Raw genomic sequence first — 17,939 nt, forward strand, 5'->3', positions numbered from 1 at the left:
GAGGAGATATGTAAACTTAAATTTGTAGCATATTCTGCTACATTATTCTACTCCAAGAGGAGATATGTAAGGTTAAATTTAACTCATATTCTGTTACATTATTCTACTACATTATTATATCAGAAGTTTTTTTAAGAATTTATATCACGTGCCTTGTACTTTAGGTACAGAAAGGTGGATGTGAACGGTTGAATATCTCTGTGTGAGAGAGACAGAGACAGAGGGTGGAGTCTTCTTCATTTCAAATGCAATTTTCTCCTGACATGTGTAGAGTGTAAGATCTTATGTTTTTGCATAGGATAGACTTCTGCATATAATTTGTGTTAAATATTTTTTGTAATTTACAGTTATGGTTAATATCTCTCATTTTAGAAAATTTCTTTTAGGCCCTCAACTCCTTCCGCGTGGTAGGAGCAAAAGCGATTTGATCGGTGGATGTAGATCGAGTAAATCCGCTATCTTAGAGGACACATTCGGCATTAATAATTGATCAGGGAAACACACGAGTATCAGAGGGAACACATTAGTAAGGAAAGAACACCATCTATCGATCAACGGAAACACATTCCAACACATCAATCCTGAAAGCAGCGAAGGAAGGGTAAGCTCTCAATTTCTCATGAGTGTTTTTTTGTTTTTTTTCTTCGTTTTTTTTTAAATATTTCTCATTATATTTTATGGTTTTGTTTTTGTTGTGTTCAATGGGCCAAGAAATTAAGGCTAATCCAAACAATTCAACTAATGAAAGTTCCAAAGTTCCATGGGTGTAGTCGGTGCAGCAAAGTCTAGAGAGCAGGTATGTGTGGTTTAATTTATCAATTTTATGCAACATAATTATATGATATGTGTTTTTTGAAATTCGGAGGGGCTATTAAGGGTTTATGCTTTGTGGTCTTTGCAAAATGTACTTATTTCTACTTAAAAGTCTCTGGACTCTCTTTCTTTCTCTATATATATTCCATGAAGACAAGTGCATATTTGATATTTTAGAAAGAAATGGAATATAGATATATAGATTCCTTTCATCACTTTATGCTGCTTCCTCAAATTTTACCACTCCAAGTAGACTTTTGCCACTTTTGCTCTTTCCTCAGATTTTACCAAAACAACTAAACTTACACATCTTCTTCTAGGAAGTTTCAACTTCCTTAAATAAGAAAACTATTTCTTCATACAATAAATTCTTCCACCAGATTTGCAAACTAGTCAAAATCCTAGAATTTTTTTCTTCATACAATAAATTCTTCCACCAGATTTGCAAATTAGTCAAAAGTGATTTTGACTAGTTTCATCATCGGTGCTTGCAATGACAATTTTCTTTTGAGAGCTCAATACCCTATGAACATGCAGAAATGAGACTTGCAGATTTAAATCTCACCTCTGTAATTCTTTCCATAATCAGGAGTAGTAATACGTTTTCTAGATTGTAATTCCTTTTTCCTATTTCACAATGTTCTTGGGTTCCCCCAAAGTATGAAGGCTCTTTAAGACCTTTTGTATATGCAATTTTTAGCAGCAACCAAGAACATGAAGTTCAATTCTATTTAACTAAAGAACAATTTGGACCGAGTTCTTGTAGGATTTTACTCTTCCAAACTGCTCAGATAATGATGCTATAAAGCCCCTCAAGAATTACGCGCATAACTGAATCTGTTAGTGTAATAAAGCTTGTATTACATAAAAGTCAGCAAGCATTTGTGCTCAGCAAAAGGTACAAAGACCAAATATATATTGTTTCCTTGAAAAGAAAATAGAAGTTTGGGTTTTGTACCATTGTGTTAATCAAATTTTCACATTCATCCAATTAAAAACCTCAAAAGTATGGAAGTGGCAAAGCAAACACGATTTAGAGCATGACATAAGTGATTGGATGCAGAATGAATGGTTAAAGATATAAGTAAGAGTTTCAACTCTGAACCAGAATCTCCAGATTAAAATTGATGTTGAAAATTTGCTCTTCCAAACCAGATTGATATAATGAGAAATGCAGTCATCTGCATCCTCCAACTTTCTAGAGAATATATTCTGAAAGGATTGATTCTGTTTAATTCTATAGATAAAATCTAGATGACTCTAAAAAAATTAAGAGAACTCCCTTGCGATGCACCTAGATAAAAACATTAATGCTCTGGTATATATGATACAAAATGACACACAACAAATTGCTAGTAAACTAAGATAGTTTTTGGAAAACTACCAACTGAAAAACTTAATATATATTCAACTTGTTAGTCAAGTAGAGGGGTCACTTGGTGGTTTAAAGTGAAGCAGGAGAAAGGTCAGGTTCTATATGGGACTTTGCATCTGTTCCACACAGAAAGTGCAAGGAAGGGAAAGGATGAGCCCATGCAAAACAAGATCAATTGGGGAGTAGACCTAATTAAGATAGAAATTTCAGTACACTAGAAGAACCAGGTGAAAAAAAAACTCCATAGAAAAATAGGTAATGGCAGGCAAATAACCTAGTTCTCTGAATGGTGGGCAGCATTAGAGGCACCAATTTTAGCAGGTGTAAGGCCAATAAACTTCATTGTATGCCAATAATGTGTACTTGAATGCTTGTTTTTACATTGTCTAGTACCTACAAGAATGTTTCTCATTGTTCCTCCAACAGTCATGTATCTTTGGCAAGCTTTGCAGAAATGCATAGGCATTCACATTGTAATTATTTTGACAGTAGAACTTGGTGCCTGAACTATCACAACAAGGAAACGTAATAGCTTGTCAGTTTTTTTTGAGCATCCTGTCTTAATTCCCATTTTTCTCAACTTCTTCCTTATTTGTTTCATCTTTTGGCTTCTCCTCCGTTGCTGCTATAGGAAGTTTTTTCTCTAGATCTTGCTTAGATGTCTTTTCACCTTCTACACTGCAATCATTAGTAACAGAAGAATTTCTGCGCTCTTTGGACAGGCCCTCATCTTTTGACTTGGGGTTGCTTACTTCTTTTGTTTATCAAATTATTTATCCCCAAAGTGGATTAATCCAAAGGAATTGTATGCATGAATATAAAAGAGGCCCCCACCAATCTTTTATATAAACAAGCACAAAATGGTTGCACCAACCTACTTTTAGTAGAAACAAGAGAGATGCTGTAATGTTGCAACACTGGGACAATTGCCTCTAGTTGCAACTTTTGTACATCAGTATTCCCAGAAAATTCTGCATTGTTGCAGTAAGTCACTTTTCAACACAATCATGCTATTCCTGTCTTTCAGCCACAGCCAATGCCAATAAGGAATCCTGAAATTTGGTGTTGCCAGAAAGCACCTTTTTTGCCTCCTCTTTTACAGCTTCTGCTAGCTAGAATAAGGAATTTTGTGCTACAAATTTGAAAAATAATAAAAGGTTGAAGAAGTTGAACACTTTAATCAACCAACTCAACAAGCAAACTTTTCCCAGGCCTTTTATGCAATCTGCTTTGACTTCTACATTTTGGTTGCCAAGAGATGATAATTTTTTTTTCCCAAGGACCATAAAGATGATACTTTTTGTTCTGTTTAGGATTGGTCTCATAAGCTATTGGGCTTTATGGATATTAACAAAGTCATTTTATTTTATTCTGTTTTTATTTCTTTTAGTGTTTCCTATACAACAAGCTTTAATGCCTTGGTCCTTTTAATTACGTGGCCATGTCTAATTTCTAGATCAATAAAGTGGTCATTTGTAAATGAGAAATCAACCTTGTTTTCTGGTTTGCTATCACCCTGTATAATTTATTTTTCTTGAAGAGTTTAAAATTATGAAATCATTGTCTGTAATATTTTTGACACAATGCAAATTGTGTTCCTTTACTGAAATCAAAATACTATATGAATTGATGTATATATCTTCCCCTTAGTATGATGTTATTATATCAAACCAAAAGGTGACATTCACAAGAAGAAAATGAGTGATTATCCACGACCATGTGTGTTTTGACCACATGAAGAATGGCAATGAACATTAACTGGAAATGACGATGTCAGTTTCAATTGCATGGGGGAGATACTAATGGCCATACTCTATCCCCTCAATCAAGGTATCCGCTATAATGACTAATTACTCAGAATCTGAGTAAGTTAGGTTATAGGCTAACATCTCTTCTTCTATCTCTAGATCTCTATGTCTATTTGTGTGTGTGTCTAATGTTGTCATGAAAGAAGGGAAACAAATTGGAAACATACACCAATGCAAGGAGCCACAACATTAAGAAGTTACATTAATTATGCTTTTGGTCAATTATTTTTATTTAGGAAACAAAAGGATCAGTGAAGTCAATTGTCAAAATAATCCCAATATGTTGTTTTCTTCAAATAGAAATTATTGACACATTTCATAATCCCTCTTCAACAAGCCTAGCTAACAATGCACATCATGAAAACTGTTGAGACATTTTTTAAAGAATGGTCAAAGATTTGGGAAGAGTTTTTTTGAACAAGAAAACAACAATGGGATGTTTCTTCTATCAATAAAAAATCGGTTGGTGGATTATACTGTCAATGAACATATGTGACTAGCATATTATAATATTCCTTAGGGTAAAATTGCCCTAGGGTTGGATATAGTACATGAAAAAATTTGTATTTTATTAGTATCATAGTACTATTTTCAATTCTTGCAAATAGAAATAATATTGATTTCAGTAAACAATGTAACCGATGATTAAGTCCATCAATAGTTCATGAATATGCTATTAATTCATGTAATGCTTACTAGGTTATAAACCCCCAGTACTACTAAGATTCATATCCACAATAATTGTTGACGTCCCTGTTGCCCTAGTACTATTGGTCTGACCTTCATTCAACCCTAGTATTAGCTAGACTTTTCAACCCTAGTATTAGCTAGACTTCGCCAACTCTTGCTTCATTTTCTTTGCCACAGTAGAATTAGTTAGGTTTGTTTGCTACGGATCATGCCACAGAGTTTCCTCACGAATGTCCCGCTGCTACAGTCTCGCCCTAGGCTCAAAAAGTTGCTAGTGACTTACCCTAAGAAGGTTACGACTGCTTCAACCAACCCTCCAGGGATAATTGTTGTCACATTAGGGTATTAGCTCTTAAACGATCAGGGTTCAGGCCTTATGCTATCCAGTGTTAGCCGCCTAGACCTTAGGAAAGTGTCACTATCCAAATAGAACTTCAAGCGTTTACTCACTATTGCAGCCAGGTCACAATTGACTTCAAATCTCTGTATTGTCACAAAAGTGTGCTTGATTCAATGTCGATAGACTTCTGTTGCCTGATATTTGTGTGAACATACTTGTGCTTCCACAAAGAGATGTCCGTGGCCCAAAATAAGAGTCTTGCTCCCCTTAGTTGTCTTGGACAGACCTTGATGCTATTGAATAAGCTGTCTGTGTCTCAGATGAGGGCCTTGCTACCCTAGAATTGTCTTAGCCAAGCCCCAATGCCATAGAATGAGTGTTTTTTGCTTAGATGAGGGCTTAGCTACCATATAATGGTCTTAGCCAGGCCCTAGAAGGGTTCTGTTGGCTCAGATGGAGGTTTTATGCTCTAATTTGTTGCTCCATAGAAGCCTTAGTCTGCCTTGCCACCTTAGATTTTAGCCACAAAAACCCCAAAATAGATGAAATATGCCACATAGTGTCTTCTAAAGCCAAATATCCCACAAAAAATCTCCCCTTGCTTGCCAAAAATTAGATGAAAGATGCCTCAAAAGATTAGGCCAAACATAATAGAGAGAGAGAAGGGATTGGCTAGGGTGGGATCTTTCACCATCGAAATCAATCAAAGAAAAAGGGGTCTTAAAACCCTCAGAGCCTCAGTTCACAAATCAGAAAGATTAATAATCCATGACGAGAAGAATGATTCTCCTCTTATTTATAGATTCCCTTTGGGGTCTTCTTTCCTAAATTTAATTTGAAGGGCTACAAGTTTCCCTCCACTTAGCCCCAATTTTGGCTTCTTCCACAAGTTTTCCTCTAATGACCCCAATTTACCCAATGTTACCCCAAAACATTGAATAATGGGTTTCCCACTTTATAATTGACTATAGCCTATGGGGTTGGATAGGCTACTTCGTCCTCCCTTGGGCAATTAATTAGAAGAGGACATTACACATATTATGAGTGCACATACATCAAATATCTAGAGCATTTGAATCTAAACCTTAAGGGATGACTATATGAAGAAAAAGGAAAGCACATATCAAATAGTCCTACTGGACATCATTTGGTTAGTAATGTGCACTACCTTTACAATTTCCTCGGATTGGATCTATACTTCACTGCTTTGACATTATGTTGCATGGCACTCGAGGCAGTGAAGTAAGAGAAAATTGATATATTTGTAGGTAAACCTCCATGACAATTGTTGTAGTCCTGAGTAAAAAATAATGGAGGTTATCTTAGTTATCTCCATATACAAAAGGAAAACTTCTCTCATAGAGCCCTAGAGTCTCCTCTGGAATTACTTAATATTGCAAAATTATCTTGCTCTCCTATTTTCTTGTGGAAGATTCCATTTTGTGTACAATATATGACTTGCTATATAATGTTTTTAAAAGCTTAGCCCCCCTTTAAGTAGCCTAATGTGATCCCAACACTAGAATCACTTCAAAATTAATTAAAATCATTTTAGAATTAAAACAATAAAGAATAATAATTTAACCGTTTCATCCCCAACTAAATAGGGAATGAAATTTATATTAAAATTTGAGTGAAATAGTTGTTCCAAATCTGAAAATGGGTCTGGTGCATCCATGGATGAGAGTATAAGTTACATGGAAATGGATTTATTTATATAAATTCGGGATTTGAATACATGGAAAGAGTGCACTTACACAGATGTATCATTAAAAAATGTCATGGACCATAAAAATAAAAAATTAAGATCTCTCGATATATCTTTGCCAAATCGAGAATCCCCTGGCTTGACATTTTCAACAAGTTTGAAACAAAGGTTCTTGAGTGGGTCCTCTAATGCCTCCAAATTGGAAACTGGTCTTGAGCAGGTTTGGATCCAAGTCTATGTAAATGCAGATTCTGGATCCTCCATAAGCTGTGTTGATAACAACGATGACACAATAAGAGCATGGGTTTATATGAATTAAAGGTGGAGGTGATATTGCAATTACGCAAGAAATACAATGACCTAAACACAGTTTGCTTGAATTGTCTTCTTTGTGCCAACACTACATATATAATAAAATGTTTTTATATGAAATATGAATAAACAAGAAACTGGAAGAAGACATTCGTTATAACAAGTTACTTTCCAACTAGTTTGATTGTTATGGAATCTCCAAGCATGACTACACAAGAGTTGATGGCATAGAAAAACAGTACCAGAATATATGTTAAAAGTTCAAATTGTGTAATGCTCCTAGAGTCACGTCCTAAATAAGGAGAATACCTGTGGCAGTCCCTATCACCGACACCTTTATGCCTATGATTATAGTTGTGATCATTTGATCTACTATGGTAATCATGGCTGCAACTAAAAGAATGTCTCTCAATCATCTCACGTGCATGAGGTCCTCTCCTACCATGAACATGATCATAGTCCCTGAATGAATCCCTTCCCCAATCATTCCTCATGGCTCTCTTTGAACTATCAACAATTTTTGCACCCTCCCCACAAGAAGCATTTGGACTCATACTTCTATCACGTTTAAGGCCAGGACTAGAGGAGGGCAATGATGAGGTAGAAATCGGTTAATGCCAGTGGTACTTGCCATGGGAGGTGTCATTAGATGGCTTGGCATCCATTGTATCAGGCAATTATGATGCCAAGATTGTATCTATTTCCCAATAATTTCCTTGCTAAAATGCATAGAAAAACCCCATAAACCCTATCCTTTAATCAACAAAACCCTGTTTCGTAACTCGGTAGGAATTTTGTTACACAATTACAATTTGACTCTATCCATCTACATCTCCATCCATCTACATGCCCTCTTGTTGAGTTGATATACCATAACATGCCTCCACTTCAAAAGAATAAGCAAAGATGCCTAGAATTATATTTGCTTTTCAAATTTGTAATATTCCACAGAAATGCATTTGGTTTGCATATTTTTTCAAGCAATTGATGTGCACAATCCAAGCTACCATATATGGCATATTTGATTACAAATTTGGTATGTGTAAGAGACATTCATGTTCAGCACAGGTTCATGTTTTGCATATCCCCAATCATTGCAGTGCGTACAAGTATATTTTATGTACAAATATTGTCAAACATATCACTACGTAGTCATGGACTCCCTTGCCCTATGTCATAGCCTTTTAGAATGAACGCACCAATGTTAGAAATCGTCCATGAAAATGCATTTTGTTTATGTGTTATGTCGAATAGCTTGCAGAGTGCTATGTGGAATTTACTTTCGTGCTCTGTTGCCAGCCCATGTAGGCTCAATGTTGATACCTGCGCTCTGAGACCACTTGTGACATCCCCATCCTTCCATTGGGCGACGTTGCTCACACATGTATCAACATTACCAAGACATATCTCAAAAATAGTTGTATAGTTTAACTAGAACATTTCACCATGTGCATGGTGAAGCCATAATAACAAAAATCATATAACATAGCAAAAGACATGCCACAATAATTCTTAAAACGAGCACATAATGGGTTTCAAGCGCTTATTTGTTAAATTTCCTGGCTGCTTGTTGACCTCAAACATTCCTCCCAATCGTAGATCGTCTTGGTCCAATTCTCTTAGCAATTGATCACCCTCGAGCTGGGGCCATGACTTCACTTGGTGTCGGCTTCTCGAGCCAGGAACACGCCTCATACCAAACATAATAGGGCCAAGGTACCAAACCCGATAGCCTTCAACCAGCAGGCTCACATCCCCCATCAGCCCCACATCCAAGCATTGCATCCCTTCACTGCACTTGTAGTCCATCGCGCTGTGCCACCACCTCTAGGGTGTCTATGTCGGCCAACCAGGGTTGTCTAGAGTCTCATGGCTCTAGGAGTTTCCTCTACCCTCACGGGTCTCCAGATACCCTCTAGACCCTCACATAGCGAAGGTACAAAACCCAATAGCTTCCAACCAACAAACTCACATCCCCCATCGACCCTTATCTTGGTCGGCCAAGGATGTCCAGAGCCCTATGGCTCCATGAGTTCCTGCTGCCCTCACGGGTCTCCAGGTACACTCTAGACTCTTACTCAGGGACACCTGTCCCTTCACTGATTCATGATCAATTGAATAGAGGAACCACTTTTTGTAAGTATGGTGTACCCTTACTTTTTATTATAGTAATATATTATAATATTATAAGATTATATTATAATATTATAGTATTATATGATTATAGTAATAATATGTCTGTTAGGCCCACTGGCCTTTTACCACATAGGATCTTTGGCTTGATCACACAGGCACTCTGGCCTTAAAACTCATAAGTACTCTAGCCCACTAGCTTGACACATTATACATACATAGGCATGCAGGTCTCAATGGAACTCGGTTCACCAGCCTAATAATATAGGTTCTCTGACCCAATTACATGGACACATTGGCCTTAAAACATATCTGTACAAACAAGGGTATGTAGAGCCCAATAGAACCCAACTCACGGGCCTAATTAACATATCACGACTCACCAGCCTAAGTTCTGTGTGTACAAGTACATTGCAATCTAGGGGGGTCAAGTTGGGGATATTACTACTCCAAGCTCCTAGCTAAGAATCTCAGCTACCCCATGCTATAAAGGCCTTGCCCTCCTCCAAGATGCACAACACTCCTCCTAAATAGGGTGTTTTCCAAGTAAGTAGACATTGCCATTAGGCCATGTTGAAGGGTGGCCCCATACTATTAAGAGAACTTCAACATCCTATGGAAGAATGCCAAAAAAACACCCAATATGGTCAAGAAAACATTGACCAATCTATCTCCAATTTGCAAATCCATTCTAATCCCCCGAACCATCCCGCTAGGGTGATGCGACTCTTACTTATATCTATATGATCATAACATAATGAAAAGACATGTATAACATCACTAAAATAGTTAATAATGTGCATAAAAAGTCATAAAACATAAACAACAAAGTATATTCAATACCGATTTGATAAAGCCATTGACTAGCTACATACCTCGGATGTACGACCCAACCATAGACCGTGCTACTCTAACTCTCTTAGTAGTGGGCCATCCTCGCGCTAGGGCCATGACTCCACAATGCCAACAACTACTCAAGCTAGGTATATGTTCAGAATATGAATGGGGCCAAGGTGCCAAACCGCAACAACATCCAACCAACAAGCTTACATCCCCCCATCATCACACATTACCAGGGTAGTGCACCCCCTTCTCTGTGCCTGTAGCTAATGGGCTGTGCCAATACCCTCTAGGGTTTCCAGCTTGGTTGGCCAGGGATGTCTCAAATCCTTGTGGCTTTTAGGAGTTCCTGTTGCCTTGGGGGGTCTCCAAGTACCCTCCATACCCATACAAGGACACTTGTCCCTACACTCCTCCCTCTAGGGCTTTAGCCTTCCCCGAGGTAGCCCAAGGAGAAGTGCACTCATACTCAGACCTGCCTAGGATCCTCGGGGTACAATAGCTAGTGATCCTCTGGTTCTCCCCATAACCAAGTCCACAATCATCCCTTGGCAGTCTTTGATGGAAAAGAAAGTTGTATGTTTCCTATTCCCCTCCCTTTACCTTTTATTTATAGTTCAGGATTATACTATTTTAATATTATTCCTAAAATTACTTTCAGGAATATTATAACCAAATAATTATTTTGCTTAGGAAGCATGTCTATTTTCACCACCTCACCTTTATCTTTTTGTGGAGTCCTACCCCCCATACTCTTTTTATCCCATGGTTTGTAGTCATGGTGTTATTTTATTAATTTAGCTTGTTATGTCTACTAAGCTTGCTAGCCTTTCATTGCACAGGTTCTCTGGCCTCACCACACATACACCCTAGCCTTAAAACACGTTTGTACACTGGCTCATCGATCTAACACATTTATATATGCAAGCATGCATGCCTCATAACATAGAAAACGTAAGCACATAGGCCCAACATAACCTGGCTCACCAACCTCATAATAATGTGTACAAGTACATATAGGGGTCATAATAATGTGTACAAGTACATAGAGGGGTCATCGTGGGGGTGTTACATTCCCCTCCCCCTTATTTTTGCACTGTCCTCAGTGCATGATATACCCATGTAAAATCAAATTCTTTAGCCTTGAACTTTGCTTTGTGTCAGGTACTCACTGCATGCCTTGTTTGTTAGCTGTTCCTATTTAGCCATCAGGAAAATAGATATGTTAGAGTCTTTACAATATAATATTTACCTTATTCTCAGGAGTTTTCAATTTCAAAATGTAATTGTTACTCGGAAATAAATTTACATTCAAAAACCAATACTTATGTGTATGGTTGTACAGTGCTTCACCAAGCTGCCCGTGGAAGTATTGGGACTTTATACATCCTCATGGTCCCAGCTGTAGGCATTCCTGAATTGCCTCTTGCTTGCGATGTCCACCCCCTTATATGGTTGTTTTGGACACTCCAGAACAGGCCTGAAGAACACTCTCACAGTGCTACGTATCTTATTGAATTTGGAATTTATATGAAGCAGTCAAGATCCATGTTCTCTGTTCCACCAAAGTTTGCCAAAGAAGAATCCCCTTCTAGTGTTAGGCAAATGACATTCCTCCGAATCTCATTATGCCCCTATAATTATCAGCTTTGGCATCAAGACATCCATTGTCAAAACTTTTGCTGCAATACCAAGCATCGCCATAGTAGTTATGCCCATGCCAAAATGCTATTAGCTAGCATAATATTTACTGTAATTGTGTCCAAGAATAAAACGTGAAAAATGAGAAGCAGCTAGTAATTTCCAGCTGATTTAAAAAAATCTTTTCTGTGACAAATATACCAACAAAATCTGAGGATGATTTTAGATAAGGCCAATCCTTTGGAATAGACCTAATGATAGGGGTAAGGGCAATGTTCTTTGCGCTTGTTTGCAAGCTGACAGAATGCACCCTTCCACTTCTGTCCCTTCTTTAGCATCTTCTATAGTCTTCAAATCCAAAACAACATGTGTCGTACAATGTTTGACACAAGAAAATCTCTAGTTTCAACTGACATAGCTTTGGAAAAGGACTCTGTAGTTTATCTACAGAGGTAACACTTGAAATAATCTCTGAACTGTATTTCAAAGGTAGTACTGACCTCCTCTAGTTGCTACCACTCATCCTAATTCTCAGATGTCATTAAACTCTGGAGTCAACACTGCCCAGAATAAAGGTTCGATGCACTGATCCTAAGTGACATTTTGCTGTTTAGTCAAACTGCAGTTTAAATGCTTCTTCTGCTATAGGGAATGAAGGCAACGACATGGATATTGTAGCTGCTGCTCTTTCCTTTCCAACTATTACACATCATATGCCAGGCATACTTTTGTTCACCTCAATATATAATGATCTAGCAATCTGTTAATAAAAGCTAAGGATTTCATCATTTAATTGACTTCTTCCACGACCAAGCTCTTTTATTTTTGGTAGTTGAAATTTCAACAGCAACCCAGCAATCAGCATAAGCATTTCAAAACAATTTATATATTTGTTTATATGTGAATACTTGTAAGTGATGGGTAAAACACACAGGCTTGGAGACACTCAAATGTTGGTTGTAGGTGGTTTACACAGAACTCAAGCCAATGCGGTGTATAAGTGAAGAGGGCAAGAGCCAATTTGGCTGTTGATTCCACCAAAGACTCTAACAAATTGGAATTAAGTTGTAAAATGTGGTTTGTGCAACAAGAATTCACACTAATGAACAGAGGAATCATTGCACTTGGAATTTAGAGAATTTGAAAAAAAACCTGTGGTATCAAAGCTCGGTTGCTCTCATGCCACAAAATGAAATCAATTTAATAAGAGCCTAACCTGCAGGCAAGGTGAAGAAGAGAAAACTTAACAGAAAATAAGCATAGAAACAACATTCTTCCTCCAAGCACTTATTTCATCTCCTTGGCTATTGTCAAATTTAAAATAAATAGCACAGTAGTGAAATTTATAAGTTCGAAGATTTGAAATATTTTAGAGTCAAATTGTTGCCGAAGATTTCAATCTAATCTTTTTAAGTGTCAAGGCACATCAAAGTGCAGAACCTCTCAAATATATAAACAGTAGTGACACCAAAATCCAACATTTATAGTCTTCTTTCATATTTGCTTCTCTTTTTGATTAATCTCTGCTGCAAAATTTCAGAATTGAACATCTCAAATCAAGTCTCAAGAAAATTAGTACATTCTTCCCTGTCGAGGGTTGTCTTTCAACATTATAAAGATGGTCTTTGAGCCTTATAGGCTATAGGATATTGTCATTCTTGTGGCTTTATGGGCCCAAAGACTATTCTCAAGTTTTATTCTTTTTTATCCTAGGTCTTTTGAGAAGTTCCTTACAGAGAAACTCAATCATCAATAAATAATTTTGTAAGTCATCCCTTGCTTTTGCTCCGAACTTTTATGACACTAGTTTTGATGCAGGAAAAGAAAGAAGAATGCATAATTAATGAATATGAAGTGAGTGTGATATTAGAGGTGATTAATGACTGTTTAATTGAGGGGAAACAAGGTAAGGCGACAGCTCCCTTTAAGGGAAGCTGCTTCACATATGAGAAGAATTAGGGATTGGCCAGCATTAACAAGAAAAAAATGTATGGCTGACTAGACATTAGAGATTCAAACAAGGATGGCTTGGCCACAGTCAGCCCACCTAAGCAGATCTTGGACACCCTGACTTATGGTGTAACCAAACAATTCGCTAGTATAGATAAACCTCCAAATTCTTCATATTATTTCATTCTCTCTCCTACTGTCTGCAGTTATTTTGCATTTATTCATTAATATAGGATTCTCTACATCTAGAGTTATATTAACTTATTCTCCAAGTGTGGCCATTGCAAATCATGTGTGAATTTTTGCTGGCTTCAGGCCTAATCCTGCTAAGTATTTTCTATGAAAGGGAACCACCGTCATTTTGGTACTGGGGCCTCCTGTGTGGAAAATTTTGTGTGTTTTGTTTGGTGGCATGCATGTTTCTATTATATAAAGTCACCTACTTTTGAAAGGCCTGGGAAACCACATAATACAAATTTCAAAAGGCTTTTTGGGCAGCAACTCCCAAAATCAACAAAATTCACAAAAATTGGGTGTCTCAGCTTAGTTTCAGCAGTTGGAATTTGTTGTTCTTGGTGCCTATGCACAACTTCAAATCTTTAGGTATGTTCTATGCTAGAGCAATTTATTTCAATTTTCACAGTTAGCTCAATATCTTTTCCAGATTAGCAATCACATCATCATTAAAGTAAACTGCAAATACAACATAAATATAAATTGTAGAAGACAAGCCAAGACAAGAGGACACAAGATGTGGCACTAGCCAGGGACAAACCCCAATGTGGGGAAACCCTTGATCAATTCTTCTTATATGTTCTGTTCAGCACAGAGAGAGTTAGTACGTTTACAACTGAAGTCAACACTTTGACTTATCTAGATAAGAGCATAGATCATCTCTAAGAAGATGATACATGAGATCAACTGATTCTCCAAGGTGACTCCTTCACCTACCGTTGTGTTGCATTTCATCATCATGCTGCACCTCACTGTGCTGCACCATGCTGCACCCATCATCACTATGCTGCATCTCATCATGCTTCATTAATCATAAATGTATCCATCACTGTACTGCATTATGTGCCATTGCTGCACCATGTTGCCATATTGGCCTATGTGTTGGCTGCACCTTGCTTGCTTGTTGTCCCTAGCATACTTGTTGTCCTTAGCATGCTAGCTGTCCCTTACATGCTAGCTGTACCAATACATGCTTGCTGCACTAAGTATCATGCTGCTATCCCAATATTAGTTTGTTGTCCCTTGCATGCTTGCTGTAACATTGCATGCTTGGTATATTTGCTGCTAAGTACCATACAACTGTCCCAATGTTAAGTTAGTTGTTCCTTGCATGCTATTCTCCTTCGAAGATAGATGCTCTGGCTGAAACTCCAAATAAATACTCTGGCAATTCCTTAGCTCCAATCTGCCCTATGAAAAACCCCAACGTCAGCCTCTAGGGACTGCGTTAGCCTTTTCTGCCCTCTATGTCAGCTTTCCCGGCAGTTCTGGCCTCTGCCTTCTGCGTCAGCTTTTTTCGCTGTTCCGACAGTTCCCGACAGTTCCGGCTGTTCCCGACAGTTTCGACTTTTGCCCTTTGCGTCAACTTTCCTGGTTGTTCTGGCAGTTCTTGACAGTTCTAGCTTCTGCCCTCTACGTCAGCTTTCTTGGCTATTCGGCAGTTCCGACTTCTGCCCTTTGCGTCAGCTTAACTGGCTGTTCTGCCAGTTCCAGGCAGTTCCGGCTTCTGCTCTCTGCGTCAGCTTTCCTGGCTATTCCGACAGTTCCGGGAGTTCCTGGCAGTTTCGGCTTCTGCCCTTTAGATTAGGGTAGCGTTATCCCTTAGGATCTCTCCTACTAAAACCCAAAGGCAAGTAGAGAGGAAGAGATCCTGAGTGTGTTGAAATGACTTGAAGGCCACCTCTATTTATACTAAAACATTGAGCACAAGTGGGGTTTATTTGGTTGTTGGCCGACCTTGACGAATTGTCTCATAACACAAATAAATTCATATCTCCATGAATACTTACCGGAATCGGATGATCTTTAGATCAATCCTACACCTCTTGATGAGAGGGATCCAAGAAAAATATCAGCTTCCATTAATAAGATGACCCACATGGAGTTTGGCCCTAGTTGCCAATTTTAACACTCCCTCTCAACTAGGGAGAACTCCATCCGCTGATCCATATGTCTGACTGTACTATCTTTGCCATCAGTGCCTTGCATTGCTCTGCTCTGCTCTGCTGAACCATGACGAATAATTGATCGAGAATGTCTCATACCATTCTCTACTGACCCGAAGTTAGTTCCATATGAAGAGAGCGTGTCATATCACTCTTATTGACTCGAAGTCAATTTTATTGATCCTAGATCAATATCACAAGAGAGTGTCTCAAACCACTCATACTGATCTCAGATTAGTTTCATTGATCCTAGATCAATGGAGGTCATCCTAGCATAGGGAGTACAGTAGATACAATGATGCGTTCATCAATAGTACTACTATGGTTTGTAACCCCATTTCCCTGCTCATTGATCAGATGAGAGGTACTTCCCATGAGTCCCAGACTGCATGGGTAGGATGCCTCGACAGGAGAATGAATCATCCTGTCCACAGGAGAACGAAGCATCTTGCCCCACAGTCGCCACGGGAGAACTAATCATCCTGTTTCACTGTTGCCACGGGAGAACTAATCATCCTGTTTCACAGTTGCCACGGGAGAACTAATCATCCTGCTCCACAGTTGCCACGGGAGAACTAATCATCCAGGCCCACAGGAGAACTAATCATCCTGTTCCACAGTCGCCACGGGGTATCATAGGGGAAGGTTGAACTTGTCATCCTGTACATAGCGCACCACTAGGGGAGGGTGAGTCGCCCTATGGTCGTATGTTGCTCCAGTAAGTACCCCAACCCCCCAGAGCTCAATGCATGCGATATGCAGGACCCTTATAAGGTCTCTCAACGATTCCAAGTCGTTCGGGAAAGTCACAAATTTGACCTTTCCCCGAGGCTTCGACAAAATGTCTGCGACCTATACATTAGTCTCAATGCGATGGAGCCTCCTCGCTCATCGACTTACCATATCCCAGATAAGGCAATATCTGATGTCTATCTGCTGGAGCAATCATCGAATACGAGATTCCTCAACAATCGAATCCCCCCCTGGTTGTCACAGAGAATCATAGTGGTATTCATCATGTGTACAAACAGCGCACTGAAGAGCTTCCATAACCAGGCAGCTTCACACGAGATCATACTCGTAGCTATGTATTCGGTCTTAGTAACAACCGACTTTCGCTTCCTGCTCATCCATGATATCGAAGTAGAATCCAAAGAGAACCAACACGTAGAAGTGCTCTAATGATCCTCCACACTGCCTGCCCAGTCAACATTCGAATAATCATGCAGCTTCATATTTCCAGTAGTGTATCTCAATCCATGAGAGATTGTGTCCCGAAGATATCTCAAAAGATTCTTGGCACCAATCCAATGAGGTTCAACCAAATATGAGCTCACCATGCTAACTGGAAAACATGTTCGGATGAAAGTTCATCAAGAACATCAATGCAAATGAGTTTATGAAACTCAGAGGCATTTCCCAAATCTGGTCCGGCATCATCACCATATAACTTCTGAAAGTTAAGATCCTCGAGGTAGTCACAGGCTTGCAGTTTACCATTCCACATTCGGAATCCAACTCCCTCTTACTTCTGCAAGTGAGAGGGTCTGCACCTGTTTGAAATAGGTCGTCCTCAGAAGGTGTTGGTATGAGAGGTCTATCATCCACAACCTTCAAACAATGGTTTGGATCGGCTTCACTCTTAGAGAATCTCAACTTCATCTGACAGCTATCAATCCTCTCATACTACGCTCGGCGAGTTTTGCTTCAAGCCATAGAGGGCTTTCTTCCACCCGCATACATGAGATTCCTGATCATGAATCTCAAATCCCTTGGGTTGTACCAAACCTGTGGACCTGCTACATGAGGGGAATGGTCCCCTTGTAAGAGTTTCCTTTGGTACATCTTAGACATGTACTTTCATGCTCTTTTTGAATTCAGGCATCCCTGTCACCATCTGACTCACAGACCTCCAGTGCTATGTATCAATGGACATGGTCCCCAGTGGATTTCCTGCAACTTGATACAACCTTGAACTCAAAAACATCTTTGAAAATTCTATTTTCAAACATGTACCTTTCCATCGATGAGTGCGACCCTGTAACCTTTGACTTCCATTGCCGAAATGGACACTAGGTTCTTCTTGCGATCAGGTGCATAAAAGAGATTCTGTAAATGAATTCAGTTACCCTCATTCAATTGAGGGGTA

At 38.8% G+C, this 17,939-nt stretch overlaps 1 long non-coding RNA gene across 1 annotated transcript in view; it reads left to right on the top strand.

The window, feature by feature from the left end:
- Positions 1-392: 392 nt before the first annotated feature.
- LOC149236768 (uncharacterized) overlaps positions 393-17,939 on the top strand; it is a 38,903-nt gene continuing 21,356 nt past the window's right edge. The window contains exons 1-2 of the long non-coding RNA XR_016268431.1: positions 393-601; positions 712-796. This is a non-coding gene — a long non-coding RNA (uncharacterized LOC149236768). The remainder of the gene's footprint in view (positions 602-711; positions 797-17,939) is intronic.

Source organism: Pinus tabuliformis, chromosome 8, assembly GCF_031772625.1.
Source record: "Pinus tabuliformis cultivar Carrire ecotype Pingquan chromosome 8, CPIR1, whole genome shotgun sequence".
NCBI lineage: Eukaryota > Viridiplantae > Streptophyta > Pinopsida > Pinales > Pinaceae > Pinus > Pinus tabuliformis.